The 18,829-nt window shown below is 36.5% G+C and overlaps 1 pseudogene; it reads left to right on the top strand.

The window, feature by feature from the left end:
• The first annotated feature begins 902 nt into the window (after window positions 1-902).
• LOC132611746 (xanthotoxin 5-hydroxylase CYP82C4-like) lies at window positions 903-3,631 on the top strand (annotated as a pseudogene).
• Window positions 3,632-18,829: the final 15,198 nt, after the last annotated feature.

Below are 18,829 nucleotides of genomic sequence, written 5' to 3'. Positions count from 1 at the left end.
AAAGTGGCTATGCTGTGTAATTTAAAAATATGGCTACACAAATGTTATTTGTATGCTGGATTGTACATTACTGAAATTTTCCCTTATTTTTTTTTTATTGTGTTGGAGCACTTCTCTTGGACTTCCAATTGTTGATGCACTTCTCATCAATATTCAATTTTTTTTTAACCCACTTCTCCGGCCAACTTTTAGCGAAGACAGTTCCTTCCTCTTGTGCAAATTTGTTTGCACATATTTGGACCTTCGATATTTCTCCCAATATTCTCAACATGATTATTCTTCATGCCATTATCATTGGCCCGACGTTTGCCAACATAATCTTTGGCTAGATGGACAACATATATGGTTTATGGCCGTTCGCTAGCAGCGAAAGCTCTTTAATTCTCTACCAGGATCGTTGAAGTTCTAATACCAATTTGGAAGAAAATATTTTATTGATACACTCTTTGAATCTCTACAGTATCTCTTATTCTCTCTCGTTAAGAAAATAGCTAGTAGCACTCTTGTTTATAATACTTTAATTCAAAATAGGAAAACATATTCCTATACTAATTTGACCACAAATCCTAACAAAGCATGGATTAAAGTATCAAATTCTAATAAATTTTGGTTGCCTAAAATTTTGAATTATTATTTCCAACAAAAACAAATGCTTAATTTTTTTTTTTATCCAACACAAACACTACAAAAGTATTTAGAAACAATTTTGGATTAAAAACACCTAAAACAAGCCAATCCAAACAGTCTCTAAATATAGTTTATGGAGTTCAGAAATTAAAGTCAGTTTGAATTTAACGAATGCAGTAAAAATTAGTGGAGTTGTTGGAGAAATGAAAAAGGCTATAGGCCCCGGCGGCTCCGCTATTCATGTTTGTCAAGTAAATTCAACCCCACAGTAATAGATGTCAAGGTCATGGTCCGCAGATTGTTACCTTTTTTTTTAATTTTAGGCCGCAAAAAAATTCTAAAGTTTCTGGCCCCTTGAACCCTGCAGTTCAATTATAAATACGATTCTGAACTCAATACTTTTAACAACAAAATATTCCCATGCACTACTAGCTAGCTCTACATTAATCAATATGCATTTTCTTTCTCAACTCCTAGTACTACTTGTTGCTTGGTTCTTAGCCTTTTTTGTTGCTTGCAAATACAAAATTAGAAAGAGAGCAAATGCACACAATGCAAAGAGTAATAGTCCTACTATATCAGCTACTGGTGCACCTATAGCTCCAGGCTCGTGGCTTATCATAGGTCACCTCCATCTACTTAACGGGAAACTTCCCGTTTGTCGAACCCTTGGTCTTATGGCTGATAGATATGGGCCTATTTTTCAACTTCAACTTGGAGCCCATCCAGCTCTTGTTGTTAGCAGTTGGGAAATGGTTAAAGATTGCTTCACAAATGGCAATGATAAAATATTTGCAAGTCGACCAAGCATGGTATTAAGCAAGTACTTCTACAACGGTAAAGTTTTTGCTTTGGCACCTTACGGACCATATTGGCGTGACATTCGTAAAATGGTAACTCTTGAACTCTTAACCAGCACTCGCCTTGACAAGCTGAAACATGTCCGTACATCAGAAGTGAATTGTTGTATTAAAGAATTGTACTACTCAAATTTTAGTAATAGTAGTAACGATTTTCCTGCACAAGTGAACCTAAGTAGCTTGTTTGAGCACATAACGTGCAATATAATTATCAGAATGCTTGCTGGGAAGCGATTTTCAAGTAGCATAAATGAAAAGAGTGGAACAGAGGAAATGCAATTCAAAGAATCGATAAAGAAAGCGTTGTTACTCCGTGGAACTTTCGTTGTTTCCGATGCAATTCCTTCGCTTGAATGGATGGATATTGGCGGGCACATTAAAGCCATGAAACAGACCTTTGAAGAATTTGATAGTGTGTTTAATAGCTGGTTAAAAGAACACATCCAGAAAAGAAAAGATAGTGATGTTATTAATTCTACGAATGGAGACCAATCTGATTTTATTGATGTGATGCTTTCGACTCTTCCAGAGGAAACAATGGAGTCTGGATACGACCGTGATGCCATTATATATCAAGGCAACAACGTTGGTAAGCTGTTGTTTGTCGCTTTATCACGAATATATGTTGCACAAAATTTCTTTTACTTAATTCTTTGTTTTGAAAAGTCACCAAATTCACATACTATTCCCTCTGTATCCGTGTGTTGTTCTTTTATTTAGCTAAATAAAAGCAGAAAAACGTGACCAAATCTTTTAGATAGAACAAATTTGTAACTTGCAGAACTCATCAAGCAACTTTTAAGAAGTACTATTAATTTGCACTAAAAAGCTTTTTCTCTATGTAAAACTAAAATTATGAGAAAGATGAAATATTTCCTCTGTCACACTTTCGTTTTAGTCCGTCACGAAAAGAATGTCATCATCCATAAAATTTAACTTTAAAGTTTCTATTTTGCACTTAATGAGATTATTTATAATCACAAAAATCTCTGATATGTGCTTGATTTAGATCACAAATTTCAAAAATCTTTTTCATTTCTTTAAAATTTGTGTCAAAGTCAAATAATTCCACATAAATTAGGATGATGAAGTACTTTAAGTTCGTAGCACGGGCTCGATCACATAATGGTCCCAACTAAACTAGACTACTGGCTACTCCATCGGTCCATCCGTCCAAAAATCTGAATCCTTTTTATGCTTTTTGAACATTAGTTTGTCCTACTTTAGACTTAAATTAACTGGATATTAGAAATTGTATTCACAATATAGTGCTGAAGGAAGTATCTTTTATAAAGCATATTATCTTTCAATTTATTAAGATGGCTAGTTTTTATTTCGAGTCCAATCACTCGGCTAACGTCTTATTATTCACTTTGCGAATTGGCTCAGATACTTATCATGACGGCATCTGAGAGCACTGCGGAGACATTAATATGGGCACTGTCTCTGCTAATTAACGAGACTCGCTCATTGAAATTAGCCCAAGACGAGTTAGATGAGCATGTAGGAAGAAACAGATGGGTTGAAGAATCAGACATCACTAACCTCCCATATTTACAAGCCATAATAAAAGAAACCTTACGTATTTATCCACCTGGTCCTTTATCAGGCCTCGAGAGGCTAACGAAGATTGTTACATTGGTAAGTATCGCATTCAAAAGGGCACCGGTTTGATCGTTAACTTATGGAAGCTACAACGAGACCCGAGAATCTGGGAGTATCCGGATGAGTTTAAACCGGAGAGGTGGTTCATGAAGGAACACATGAATATTAATTTTAGAGGACAAAATTTTGAGTATATTCCGTTTAGCTCTGGAAGAAGAATGTGCCCTGCTTTGATGTTTGGCACCCAAGTAGTGAATTTGACACTAGCAAGAGTACTTCATGGATTCAATATTTCAATGCCAAATGAGGAACCCATTGATCTAAGTGACGGTTTGGGCATTGCCATGCCTAAAATGAAACGTCTTCAACCACTTCTTTCTCCCAGGCTGCCTGTGGAACTCTTCCAAAGTCTTTGAGTAAGTAAACTATCAAATAAGTAGTAGTATACTGTGTGTTTATTTCAGTCTAGAAGGATAGTGGAGTATAAAGAGTGATATCAGAACCAAAATGTTAAATTTTGGGATAAGTCATTGATTCCTTGTATTATAAATTAAATGAGACTTTTATGTTTTTAAATTACAAAGAAAGTATGTACTCTTGGTCTCGATTTCGATTATTGAAATACTTCAAATTAAAATATAGTATAATGAACAATCATGATTAAAGACATGAAAATGTACAAAAGAAAGGATATATGTTGTTCAAAAGGCTACTCAATCATCGATCTTGACAATTCAAGGTGAGTGCTCTTTGTTGGACAATTCAAGACTTCGTAAATTCATCTAATTAGTCTAGAATAACATGTTATGTGTAATCAGAGCCATGGGCTAAATTTCTTGTTCGAAGAAAAAGTCATACAATAATTTCAATATTTTGTGTGAATCTAGAATCATAAATTTCAATAATTTCAATATTTTTTTTGAAATGTGCAGTTTGGGAATAATAAACCAATTTTGACACTAATTAATTTGAAATAAAGTTTTGATCAGTGTTTATTCTTTTTTTACATTTGGTAATTTCTTTTATATGTCAGTTCTTGTTTTTGAAACTGATCACAAAAATAAAAAAAATGTTTTTTAACAGTTTTTGATTAGTAGCCGAGAGAGTTATCCCATTGTTTCGGCAGTTGCCATCCAGACACAACAGCTTCTCCTCTATCCATTTTTTGTTGGCTACTGTTGGAGAAGAAGGTGAGAAAAATAATGGCTTCTCCCTTCGTTCTTCTTTAATGGAAGAACAAAAAAACTTGTTTCTTCAGCAATGACGTCGACAGTGACAGTTTAAACAAAAAGGAAACAAAGGAGGAGAAATAGGTCTTCTTTCTTCTAACTCGATATTTAGAAGGAAAAAAAAAAAGGAAGTCAAAAAGGGAAAGGGGAGAAATAGGTCTTGTTTCTTCTAACTCAATATTTAGAAAGGAAAAAAAAAAATTGCACTTATGTAAGTTGTTCCATTAATCTATGAATGTTAGTGTATGTTTGCTCAACTTCTTGCTTTATTTTTTCATCATTCTCATTACATTTTTTATTTTGTTAAGAATGACTATTGCTTCGAAGAACATTGATGTTAAGCTCAACAAAGGGTTGAAACTCAATATGACAACAATTATGAAACCTAAAATTTGAAAGTCTAATATATGTAGGAAGAGCAAGATGTTCTGAAGGCCATTAAAAATATCATGAATAAATTTGAGAATGGCAACACAGGTCAGCATAAGCATGACCTGCATTTTATGATGCTTGGAAGAAAAATTACTTCATCCCTCACATTACGTTGATAAGAGTTTTGAACGATGACATCCCAAGAGATTTTAAGGATCACCAAAGAGCTATGAATCTTTGGAATGATTTGAAAAATAAGTTTAGTGTCTGTCTGCAAGGCTAAGATGTTTAACGATCAAATTTAACACATATAAGAAACACCCATAGCAAAAAATGAAAACACATAAGAGATAAATGATACATGCATATGACTTGAGTAAGAGGAGGAAAGATTTGAGGCTGCAAAGCGAATAGTTGAGTTGCACATGAAAACAACCTCTAAAGCCGAGAGTGAATCATCGAAAAAAGAATCGGAAAGAAGAAAGGGCGAACTCAACCTTAGAAAGCTCAACCTGGCAAGAGAGCAAAAACTAAATAAGACAAAAATTAACGTTCTAGATGTGTCAAAGTTGCTAAAATGAAATGGTACAATATTGACAAAAGGGTCACTATGTTAGGGATTGTTTTGTGCCTCCTAGAAAGATATTTCACAATATTCAAAATCAGTGAACATTTTATTTCTAATCGAATCTAATCCTTGTGGATTGTAAACTCGGGAGCAAGTAGCAACAGACCACATGGTGACGAGTTCCATATCACTATTAAAAAAAGGAAAAATAGCACTTTTAGTCCTTGTGTTAATGCTATATTATGATTTTAATTCTTGTGTTATCCAACTTATCACTATTGACCTTCAATTTTACCATGTGAGTGATTTTGATCCTTCAGTTAAAAGACTCTAGAAAATTTAAAAGAAAGTTAATCCACAGAGGGGAAATTCTAGTATTAAATTTGTTGGTGAAGAACCACTTAATCTCCCGTAGCGGCCATATACATTCTGGGGAAAAGGGCGAAGAAGAGCTATGACAAAACAAAAAAGCTCTTGCAAGTTTCGTTGTTATCAACTCATGTTATGTCCATTGCCAGTAATTTTTTGGTCTGAAAAGTACCTAAGCACAAGCACTTATGATCTAACCATTATTGTTGTGTTACTCCCCAAATCCGGCCCTGAACGTAACAGGCATCCAATGCTATAAACAACACCGGAAGCACCTTATGAATTTATAACAGCAAGTCCCTATTTAATAATCTTTTATTAATTGATCCAAACAGTTATAAATAGCTTAAATAAGATCATGATCATGACTATGAAATCAAACAACAGAAGTCTAATATAGATGTAATGTCATAAGAACGTAGTAATACTCAATGAGTCAAACGATAACTTCAACACTACCCGCAGTGATAACATCTATCTATGGAGCTTCTAAGATCAATAAATGAATAGTCTAAACTTCGATACACAGTCCGAAAAAAATATAAAAAATAACTAATATAGAGAGTGACCCACGAACAAGCATGTGGGCTCATCGATAAATCTGGAAGGCAGCAAGTTATCCTAATCCTCACGCGTATCACAAACCTGCTCCTCAATGTTACCTAAAACACCATAAAAAATAACAGTGGTATGCCTGAGTACTGGGTACTCATGGAGTATCTCCAGGGCAATAGTTAATATAACAAGATAACATAATATATAATAAGGATCAGTAAAACAATAAAAATAAAGGCAGTTTGAAACCCAAGGATAGAATAACTCATCAACTTAATGAAACCATTAAAAGAAATCATTTAAGAAGAAATAAATCACCTTCAACTCACTGTGTCGTTTATCACATGTCATCCTTTTCAATTATGGATTCAAGATCATCAATAAGCCACTCATAGGCAACCAAAGTATAACATATGTCAATACAGGTCCAAATCAATATAATGAAGGGATGACCACTTAAGGTTCCCTAAATTGCATAGCAGCACCACATCGGGGTTATCAACCCCAATGGCTACTCTTCCTCTTGAATAGTTAGGAAAATACCACAATGGGGTTGCGAACCCTCGATGACCACTCTTCCTCCGGAATGGCTAGGCTAACCCCACTAGGATCCATAGTGACTACCCTTCCTCTCAAGTAGCTAGGCAAAACATAAATAATAGAATCATGGCATAATAGCCGAATTACAAATCATGGCATAGAAGGCGAATCTCAAATCATATCATGATAGCCGAATTGTTCATTATGAATTGTGTTCATCATCCTGTTAATAGGGTACACTAATATCATTAACTGATTTAGAAATCAAGTCGAATCATTATTCAATTTCAATTCAACGAAACCCGTTCATAGGGCAAACCATATGAAATATCCAAGCTTTCCGAAATCAAGTTTAAGCATCCTTAAACGTTTGGAAAAAAAATATGTTCGAAAAAGAGACAGACCTCCAATTCCGCTAAAATGGTACCAACAGAATTTTCAAGGTTCAACAATCACTCTACAATAGGTTTAGATGATAAAGGTTAGAACTTTAATCGTTTCTTTAAGTTTTCTTGGAATTTCAAAAACTAGGATTTTTCTAAGCCCAAAATCTTGTTCTTGAATCATATGGGAATCATTGGTGGATTCTAACCTCTTAATTTTCTCTATACTAGTACAAATTCAATAATAATCTCATAAAATTTAGAAGTCTTACCTTTGATGGAATCCCATACGCCTCTCTCTTCTTCTTTCCTGTAGTTTTCAAGAATCTAGGGTTTGGAAGATGAACTAGTATCAATGAATAGGGATTTTCATGTTAGATTGATGTAGCAATGATGAGAATTTATCAAGAACTTACTTAGTTGTTTTGGGGAAGCTTTAGGGTTATTTCCTCTCAAAAAGTCATCCAAAACGAAGTGAGATGAATAATTTTCAAAATTTCACAATATGTACTTTTATAGCCGAGCAAGACCTGTGATACAACTTGTGAAACGCAAGTGTGACCTGATGGACGCAGACCGTATGCAGATGGTGATAGTAAAACGTGATCTTTGGGGTGCCACCTGTGTAACACAGGTTGCGCCGCAGACAGCACCTGCGAAATGCAGATTGCGTGGCAGCCTGACTCAATTTAATAAAATGGTCAGAACTTTTTACTCACATGTCCTTTTGAGCTCCATAATATATCGTTGGAAAGGTATTTCAATGATATACAACTTTCATTAGGAAGTTTCCCAAATTCTCAATGTATTTTCACAAAACTGGCCTAGACTTTTGACCTATCGAAACTTAGACGAGTTTGAGAACTTTGCGAACTTCAATACTTAGTCTTGATATTAAATAAATTATTTCTATCCCAACTCATCTTGATAGAGCTTCATATACCTAAAATATCATATTAATTCTCATTTAATACATTCACACCTAATTCGGATTCACGGAGTGTTACATTATCCCTCCCTTAGGATCATTCGTCCTCGAATGAGAGTCATGGCCTAAGATCTTCACTAAGCCTCAAATTTCTCAGAATTTCTGTAGTTCCCTTACAAGATAATCTATCCCCCAAGGACCACTTAACTACTAACCACCCAAAGAAACGTCATGGTCCTCACGAGGATCCTTACGATCAAATAATTTGAGCTAAAGCACAAAATAAGGAATTCACACTTCAATCTATACCATTCGCAAGGATTCAATAGCTAGAACATTCAACATATAACTAAAATAGGAAATAGGTGAGGGTATCTCTTCTTCATGCCCTCATGCTTTTCCTAAGTTTCTTCTTCAGTACTATCATTTCGCCACAAGACTTTTACCTAAGCCACATCTTTCGTCCTCAGCCTTCTAACTTGTTGATCTAAGATCTGAATCAGTTATTTTTCATAAGACAACCCTGCGTTGATTTCATTATCTTCATGAGATAAGACATGAGAAGGATCAGGTTTATATAATGTCAACACTGAAATGTGAAACACAGGATGTACCATGGCCATTTCAGACGGTAACTTCAACTCATAAGCCACCTTTCTAATTCTCCTAACAATCTCATAAGGGCCAATAAAACGAGGTCTAAGCTTACCCTTTCTACCAAACCACATCACCCTTTCATTGGTGACACTTTCAAGAAGACCTTATTACGAATATCAAACTCTAGCACACGACGCCTCATATCCACATAAGACTTTTATCGACTCTGAGCTGTCTTGAGTCGTTTCACAATGAGGTTCACCTTATCGATTGCTTCGTGCACTGAGTTAGGACCCAACAACTCTACTTCGGTGGGTTCAAACCACCCAATTGGATATCTATAATGCCTCTCATAAAGTGCTTCATACTGAGCCATCTGGATACTCGCTTGATTACTGTTATTATACGCAAACTCCACCAGAGGTAGATGTTCATCCATCATCAACTTTTGTCGGAGACCACTAATATCGAGAACATATAATGTCTTTGCAACCTTAGAACATCATCACCGGGACCCACGGTGAATGAAGTTTACTCACCCCTTTCCACTACATCTCGCAGCTTTACCAGATGTTCATCTTCATATTGATTGGACTTAATCTTCTCCACAATATCGGACTGCGCTTGCGTAATTCCTACTAGCTTCCCATTTTCAGTCTTATCGAGTCAAACCCCGAGGCTAGAAAGTCTTTGAATTTCGCTACCCATTGGCATATCCTGAGCATCCAGATATGCTAACGTGTCCATAGATTTTCCGCTCAAAGCGTCAGGAACAACATTCACCTTACCAGGATGATACAAGATGTTGAAGTCGTAATCTTTCAATAACTCTAACCATCTTCTTTGTTTGAGATTCAACTCTCGTTGCTTGAAGATATATTACAAGCTCGTTTGATAAGTGAAAACATCACAATGCTCACCACACAAGTAGTGATGCCAAATCTTTAAAGCGAACACCATAAAAGCCAATTTCAAATCATGAGTCGAATAACTCTTCATATGCTTCTTCAACTGTCATGAAGCATAGGCAATCACCTTACCATTTTGCATCATCACATAGCCCAACCCAATTCTGGAAGCATCACTCACAGGCTTCAGACTATTAGAACTTAGCAGTCTTCTGAGTCAATTTCGGCTATAAATGAGAAACCTTCCACAAACTTCCGATAGTAACTTGCCAAACCCAAGAAGCTACGAATATCCATTGCACTCGTGGGTCTCGGCTAGTCCTTAACTGACGAAATTTTATGAGGATCAACTTTGATACCTTTACTAGACACCACGTGACCTAAGAATGACACAAAGTTTAGCCAAAACTCACACTTAGAAAATTTTGCATAAAGCTTGTTCTCCTCGAATGTTTTTAAGGTTATTCGCAAATGATCTGCATGCTCCCCACGACTCTTCGAATATGCCAAAATATCATCAATAAAGACAATGATGAAACAATCAAGAAAAGGTTGAACACATGGTTCATTAGGTCCATAAATGCAGCTAGTGCGTTAGTCAGACCGAATGACATCACCAGAAATTCAAAGTGTCTATAACGAGTACGAAAAGCTATTTTTGGAATATCCCGCTCCTTTATTTTTAGCTGATGATATAACACTCTGGAGTTGGCTGAACAGATCATCTATCCTAGGCAAAGGATACATGTTCTAAATGGTCACCTTATTAAGTTGATGATAATTAACACACATTCTAAGAGAACCATTATTTTTTCTGACGAACTCGGTCGAATAAAACCTTTTTCCAACAACTCCTTCAATTGGTATTTCAACTCTCGTAGCTTTGCTGGAGCCATTCGATATGGTGGAATAGAGATAGTTTGGGTATTGGGAATAACATTAATTCTGAAATCAATAACTCTATTAGGCGGAATGCCCAGAAGGTCTTTTGAAAACACTTTGAGAAATTCATAAATTATAGGAACAAACTCAAATTCGAGTACTACGGCTTGAGTGTCGTTGATTGCAACTAGATGATAAATAAACCTTTTGGAGATCATTTTATGAGCCTTAAGATAAGAAACAAACCTACCTTGAGGCTTAGCAATTTCACCTTTCCACACAATAACTGGTTCATTAGAGATTTCAAAACGAACTAATTTATACCGGCAATCCACATTTGCATAACACTCAGACAGCCAATCTAAACCTGTCAACTGGGCTATTGAACCGTTGAAACCGGTGACTGGAATCAGCTCAACCGGTCCTGGACCTGGACCCAGATCACTGATTCCCTGTTGAAGGTTAACCATCATTGATGGTCCGGTTACGGTTTCAAAAAAATGTCGACTGGTTAACCGGTGAAATATTTATTTAAAAAAAAAAAAGTAGCCGTTGAAGGGCTATTTCCCAACGGTCCAATTTGCATTTTTGGCCGTTGGCAATGGCCAAAATTGAGGTATTTGTCCCCACACAACCCCCCAACTCCCCAAAATTTTATTTTTAACACTTTAACCCCTCCCCCACTCCTATATAAATCCCTCTTCATTTTATTTTCATCCACACCAATTTTCTCTTCTCAATTTCTCTTAATTATTAGTTATTTTGCAACAACTAGGCACTTTAAAATTACAATTTCTCTCAATTGTACACTATAAAGTATAAAACTTTCCTTCAAGTTTTAATTTTATATTTTGCAATTCTAGCCGCCTTCAATTCAACGCTTGTATTATCAGAATTTATTCCGGCAATTTGGTATTTTCATTCCAACTCTCTCTTTAATTTTCGCAATTTAATTTTTGCAATTTAATTTCTTGCTATTTAATTATGACGAGACGGGGCTTCTTTAGTGGTAGTAGTAGTAGTGGTAGGGGGAGGGGAAATATGGATGAAACATTTGTGGGTGAAACACCTAATATATTGTCATACCCCAATTTAACCGGGTTAAAGTAGAGTACAACATATTGGTGATTCCTATTTTTTGTTTGTTTTAAGGAGTCGCCACCTAATTATTTATGGTGAATTAGGACACCTAAAGTTTATTAAAGTTGTTTTAAAGTTAACTCTGTTTTAAAAGTCTACGAAACTTAAAATTCCAGGTAAGGGTTCAATTAGTCTACAGGGAAGGTATTAGGCACCCTTTAAGACCCATTAACAATGGTTAACCGACCGGACTTATATTATTTAATTAAGGCTAAATGTAGATGTAAATATTTAAATATTTAAGAAAGTACCTTGTTAGTATTGCTAAAGTTATTTAAAGTGAAACTTGTAGAAAATAATAGTTGCATAAAAGAGTTTAGTTAAAATAAACTAAAAGAAGCGGAACATGTAATGTTTATATGTATTTGGGAAAAAGTGAGTTATGACGACTCACAAATTAAAAAGAGTTATTGTGAGATTAATATTAAAAAAAGCTTAAAGGTTTTATAGAAAGACTATTCGTTTAATGTATATTGTGCGAAAGTTGTTTTAAACAAATATGTATTTCAGGTGTTTGAAAGGAACTAAAGTGAAAAAAGCAATCCATTGAAACTAATTTGCTTTTTATTTCATAGAATAGGCTAACGTTAGTGTAAGATTTATGACGTTTCAGACTTCTAAGATAGTAATCATAAATTATGATTCCCTTAGCCAAAAGATGTAGTTATGCTATTTTGAAATTCAATTACTCAAATAAATGTTATAGATACTATAAATAGTTTAAAAATAGAAGTAAATGTAATTTGTGGAATTAACTGCCCGTTACTAAACTAAAACCCTTAATGTTACTAAAGTTTATCTTAATTAACAAACCCGAATGTTAGTCATACGATACGTGTTAAATGCACACAGAAATAAAAATAGAGGGGCAAATATAATGTAAATGGGCTCGGCCCATTTGGATTGCTGTGATCTGTTCGCAGCTGGGCTTTGGCCCAATAGCGAATTTTATATGTTGTTGGTGTTGTCTTGCCTATTGGGCTTTGGCCCAGATTTTATTTCCCTGTTTGGCTGCGGATTGGCTACTACTATATGGGGGATGACTCGAGAGGAGTTGTGTTGGGCTTTAGCCCAACGCCAAGTGCGGAAGGAGACGAGTCCGAGGGACTCGTGTTCGATAGTCATGCGTAAAAATGAAAAGAAAAGGATTAGTATATGATCAACGAATAAGATTAAACAGGTAAAATATAAATTCAAAAAACAAAAAAAAATCAGTAGGCTATGTATATAATGTGTATATCCAAGTATATCTCATGTATACACGTTCGTAAAGAGGTATAAAAGTTTAATATTGGAAAGCTTTCGCCCTCGTTTTCCCGATGTTGCACAAGTTCCAAGGGATTTCATGAATCCCAGGCATGGCTAACACCAAGAGGATTAGGACAACCCGAATTGCCACACTTTGACTTAAATTAAGTGAAACTAGCAAATATATTTAAGAGAGTATAGGACACTGGTCATACGTATTTTATCAATAGCATCATAGTAAGTCAAGATGCTTTTACAAACTGTAAAGTGGACAACTATACCATATACAACAACCAAAACAGTTCTAATACCAATGCAGGGAGGGCAAATCCACATTAGCATATAAATGATAGATGGAAGAGTCAAACAATTTAGACAAGTAGCAGCAAAGAGGGAACAATCAACTCTAGATAAAACATAGCCCAAGCAACAAACTGAGTATGACAGTAGGGATGCATCATGGTCAACTAGCATATTCAACAGAAGGGGAATAAACAAGGCAAGTCGTGCAGCAGTCACTGTATAAAACAGATGAGTTCAGAGACAATTCCAGACGCAGACGTGGGCATAGGCAGGAGGCAATGCACAAGTACATACATATGAGATTCATATTGTAAAAAACCTTAATGACACAAAACAGTAACAACAAGTCAAACCATTCTCCTCTGAAGGGGCAAAGACAAATCAGGTTGACAGCCAACTCAAAACATTAATGCAGAGCTAAATGGAGTGTTTCCATACAGTGAGGACACAGAGGGAACATTTCAAAGTGGGAAGACATAACAGTTTGGAACACATGGTGCGGGGCCTTGGCAGCAGGGGCATGATTTCCTAAAGATAGCCAGTACCAATACTTTCTAGGCTTAGTTGATTCCCTACTGATTTTGAGGAGTAGATAACATTCGTTCGCCAAAACAAAATACAATCAACAATCCATCTATCTCTGAGCTTTCTAAAACAGTTTCAACTCTTACTACATGGGTTTAACAACAAACTAATTATGCATAAACAAACGTGAGCATATACCAATCAACCACTATACTAGGCATCATACATATTTTGACTACACCGGCATCTTAGGACCATAAACTAACCAAACAAAGCGATAGTATCCAATATAATCTAAACTAAGCTAAGACACAATGAAGGCTAAATTAATATTTGAGCAACAAGTTAGCATTATGTTGGACTACAAATTCATTAACAGAGGGTCGACTAATCTAATGGAGACAAACAAATGCTATCAATCATATCATATAACCACTAACCTCATCAACTCTAACAAAACAGCATATAGATCATAACTTAATCAAAACAATAATTATTATACAATACGTGGTTAACATAAGCAGATTAAGCCAAACAACTTCCAAGACATTTTCAGCTAACACAAACTACATTAACACCTAACCATACTCAACTGCGAACAGACAAAGCTAAGCTACCATACACTTAAAGTAAAACTCAGAACTAATCATGTGTTGCGCCTAGCCATCTTATACCACCTGGATCCATATGAAACTGAATAAATCATAACAGAGCATACTCAGGACAAATCGACCAGTTTAATCTATGCAATCGTCAACAGCCAACAACTCAACAACGATAATTAAACCTAAGACAGACCCATTAAGACTAATTGTAATCTAACAGCTACCACCAAATATCAAACAAACAACACGACGACAGGAAACTACATAATTAATTAACTAGAGCAAAAACTAAAGACTGAGCATAAGAAACGCATCAAGATTTACCTTTTTTGTGTGCAGTGACCGGGGCGTCGATGTCTCGGATTTATACTCTGAACTCGAAGAATCCGATTAAAGTAGCTAAAGTTTCAAACCAAAAAAAATAGAGTAATTGTTGGTTGTTCTTCTCCTTCAAGGTGCAAGCTTTATGTTTTTTGTAGGGAGATTTTCGATTTGTCCAGGTCTTATTATGTCTCCGTTCCCCCCGTTTCTTGCTCCAAAAATCCCCTTTTATAGGATTGTGATTAGGGTTTTAAATGGAAGAGAAAGAGGAGCGGGGTGTAGCGAGTGGAGGGAGCGTGGGAGAAATAGGCGTGGGGGACAAGGGGAAGTGGAGATGGCAGAGACGTGGGGGGACAGCAATGAGTGGAGAGGAGCGGGGAACGTGGGATGGCAGAGAGAGGTTCAACGAGTGAGAGAAGGTGAGGGGGAGAGTAGAGAGAGGGAGGGGAAAGGAAAGAAAGAGGGAGGCGGATAGGTTTAGGGATTAAAGAGTTTAGGGTTTTAATTTAGGTAGTGGGCCGGGTTGGGTATGGTATGGGCTGGACCGGGTGTTGTGGTCTGGGCTGATATAATGTGGGTAGTGTAGAATAATGGGCTGGTCGGATTAGGGCCATTCATTTGGCTGAAAATGTTGATCCTTCCTCCTCTATTTAATTATTTCTTGGGCTTCTAATTTAATAACTAGTACAATATATACTATGTAAAGACAATAAAAATTTTACAAAGTGTTGCCTTGTAATTAATTTAACGATTCCAAACCCGAACATGAGACGATGACGAACATTTAAAATTTGTGATAAAGTAATACTAGTAATGTTGATAGTAGAATAGTGAAAATTAATAGTAGTGAAAAATAAAGTGCTTAGCTCGTCAGTAAACTTAGAAGCCCGAGTAAATAAAATTAAATAAGGGACGGACAAAATTGGGTGTCAACAGATGCCCCTCTTCGACCGGAGATGATGTAAGAGTCTTCGGGCGAAGAAGTTGACGTAGTAGCCAATTTTGTTCCGACCAACAAATACGAACTTGAGAAAATATGGGATAGGGGAATTGGTGGAAAATATTATGAAGGTAGAAGGAATTATGGTCGAACCTGTTGAGTGAATGTTATCTATGGACTTATAACTTTGCAAGGGTTGTAGACGGGTGACGAGAATGGAACATGTGCTTATAGCCTCCTAATTATAAATGTGGCGTGCAATACACCTATAAGTAGGACTCTTCTAGACACAATGTAAATTCTCCAAAAAATGCCCCAGTGTTGAGTTATGGAGACACTGGGATATAGAAAAGGATACGAGAATTATGAAAAAAGTTGATTGAGTAGAGTCTTGGCGGTGTATATGAAAGAAGATTTGGATAACCTACGTATCACATGTTTGTAGACGTAGGCGGAGTCAAGTTCGAGAGTAGATCTATGACCTTTGCTTATGAGTTTGATATTCCTCTTCAGCGTATTTGCCCCAGTTCACTGCGTAAGATAAAGTTCCACATTGTGTTGCGTCACTGCAGGTTGTACTTTCTGCCAAAACTGAAATTCATGTCAAGATTAGTAATAAAGTTGAAAGTGTAAAATCATAAAGAGTGTAAAATGATAGTAAATATGAGTGTGAGAGTGAGGACGAAGCCGTGTGGCTTATAATGAGGCAGTATGGACAAATGTTGTCTCTGGTTGTCTTGAATGACTTGAATGAATGCGTGATGTTTATACTGAAGATGTAATAATATCTCTAGTTCCGGTTGGAGATGATAGTAGTAAGGCCTCCGGCTGTCTTCCAGGACTCGATGATAAATGATATCTGCGGAATTTAAGGTAAAGTCGTTAAAGTAGGTAAAGTAGATGATGAAATAAAGCGATAAAGTATAGAGTAAAGTAAGTGAGTAGCCGTTTGGCTTATGCAGGTGAGGCTGTGTAGCCATTTGATGTCTCCGGTTGTCCTCGGGGACTCGATGATATATCTCCGGTTGTCTTCGGAGGCTTAATGATAATTCCTGTAAAGTTCAAGGTAAAATCGTGAATGATAAAGTAGAGAGTAGAGTCATAATGTAGCCGTCTGGCTTATGCATATGAGACTGTATAGCCGAATGATGCCCCCGGTCGTCTTCGGAGACTCGACGCCAATTCTGTAAAATTCAAGATAAAAATGTGAATTCTTATTTTAGGGTGGAATGACCCAATATGTCCTATTTTAGGGTGGACGAACCCGATGTATCCTATTTTAGGGTGGACAAACCCATGTATGTCTCCGATTGTTTTCGAGGACATGATGCATATGCCGTGTGAGGCATTTAAAGAAATGATATCCTATTAAAGGCGGACGAGCCTAAAATGTCCTATTAAAGGCGGACGAGCCTAAAGTGTCCTATTAAAGGCGGACGAGCCTAAAGTGTCCTATTAAAGGTGAACTAGCCTAAAATGTCCTATTAAAGGCGGACGAGCCTAAATGCTGTGCGTTTGCGAACAATGATGTTGTCCCTTTGCAGGGCATTTGAAAGTAATAATGCAATGCCGGTGCGGTGCCTTTGCAGTGCGGGCATTTGAAAGCAGCAGTGCATATGCAGTGCGGGCATTTGAAGAAATGATGTCCTATTAAAGGCGGACGAGCCTAAAATGGCCTATTCAAGGCAGACGAGCCTAAAGTGTCCAATTAAAGGCGGACGAGCCTAAAGTGTCCTATTAAAGGCGGACGAGCCTAAAATGTCCTATTAAAGACGGACGAGCCTAAAGTGCATAGTTATCCTCGGAGTGTGATATTGATTTCTACAAAATTTAAAGTAAAGTCATTAAAGTATTTAAACTAAATAATAAAACGGAGAGTAAACTAAGAGTCAGTTCGCTCGGCTAATGATATTGATGGTATCGTGACAGGCCAAATTAAAGACACGCAATCCTGATTTAATTCGCCTTCAATCTCGTCAACCTACAAAAACAGGTATATAAAGTCATAAAATTATTGTGATAAAAAAAATTAAAAGATAAAGTTGGAAGTAAAGCCGTATGGCTTTTGAGGCGAGGCCATAATGAGCCAAATGATGCTTTTTGGCCCTGATTGATAGACTTGACTGTTGATCTCGCGATTTTAGGTTCCTGCACTCAAAGAAAAATTCTTAGTTTGGGAGGGGGAAGTTGATTCGTGTTTGACTTAAAGTTTGACGTTGTTGGCGCTCCATTCGTCTTGTTTGTTTGGATCTTGTGATCTCCGTTCAAGCCTCGGTAGATGAACAGTAGTGAAATAATTGAAAGAAAGTATTTCATTTGAAAGGTAGGTATGTAAGTATATGTATAAGGAAATGTAACTATACGTATATAAGTTGTGAAATATGTATATGTAAATGTATGTATGTAAGGAAAGATATATATGTAAATGTATATATATCTAAGTTGTAAAATATTCTGCCAACTTCGGATTGTGACACTTCTAAAGTAATTGGTCTATAATACTTCCTGTTTGGTAGCCTCAATATTGTCGATGTCCAACCGTTCTTTCGTCTATATCTTTTCAAAATATGCCCCAGTTTTGGGTTCAGAAGGGTATGCTAAACTTATGTTGTGGTGTGACCGAACCTTATATAGGTTGCCTACGTATCCTTCCAGGGAATCAGGTCAGAACGTAGTTCGTAAGGTATATAAGAATGGTTTAAAATTTTCTAATAAGGGACCGAACCCAATCTGGATTACCTACGTATCCCGCCATGGGAATCAGGTCAGCATAGTTCTGTTACGTAAATGGCTAAAGGTTTGTAGGATTTCTATCTAAATATGATTGACCTGTATGTTGATAGTCTACGAATCCCGTCGAGGGAATCAGGCTAAGCATAGTTCTCCTTGTATAAGGATTTTTTTGGATTTTCTGTTATAATGCAACCGAACCCTATGTGGGCTGCCTACGTATCCCACCACGGGAATCAGGTCGGAACGTAGTTCGTATGCATGCAAATGGGAAAAATTCTAACCTAGTATGACCGAGTCCCTATGTGGGCTGCCTACGTATCCCCCATGGGAATCAGGTCAGCGTAGTTCGTACGCATTGTTAAAGGAAAGGTTGCAAACTAGGGTATCTAACCTAATATTGTCTTTCAATGTCTTCTTGACTGATAGCTTTCATGCTTGTGTCATTGTCTATCGGCTGTTTCAACTTCTTCCAAGTGGAATCTTGTTTTATCCTCTAAATTCTTTGTTATTCTCTCGAGACGTATGTTATTCATTCGTTTATTTTATGTCACAATCGTAGAGTCGACAGATTTGATAAGTAAAGTAGAAAAT

The sequence above is a fragment of the Lycium barbarum genome, chromosome 9, assembly GCF_019175385.1.
Source record: "Lycium barbarum isolate Lr01 chromosome 9, ASM1917538v2, whole genome shotgun sequence".
Lineage (NCBI taxonomy): Eukaryota > Viridiplantae > Streptophyta > Magnoliopsida > Solanales > Solanaceae > Lycium > Lycium barbarum.
Note: the sequence above shows the minus strand (reverse complement) of the source record. Positions and strands in the feature narration are given on the sequence as shown.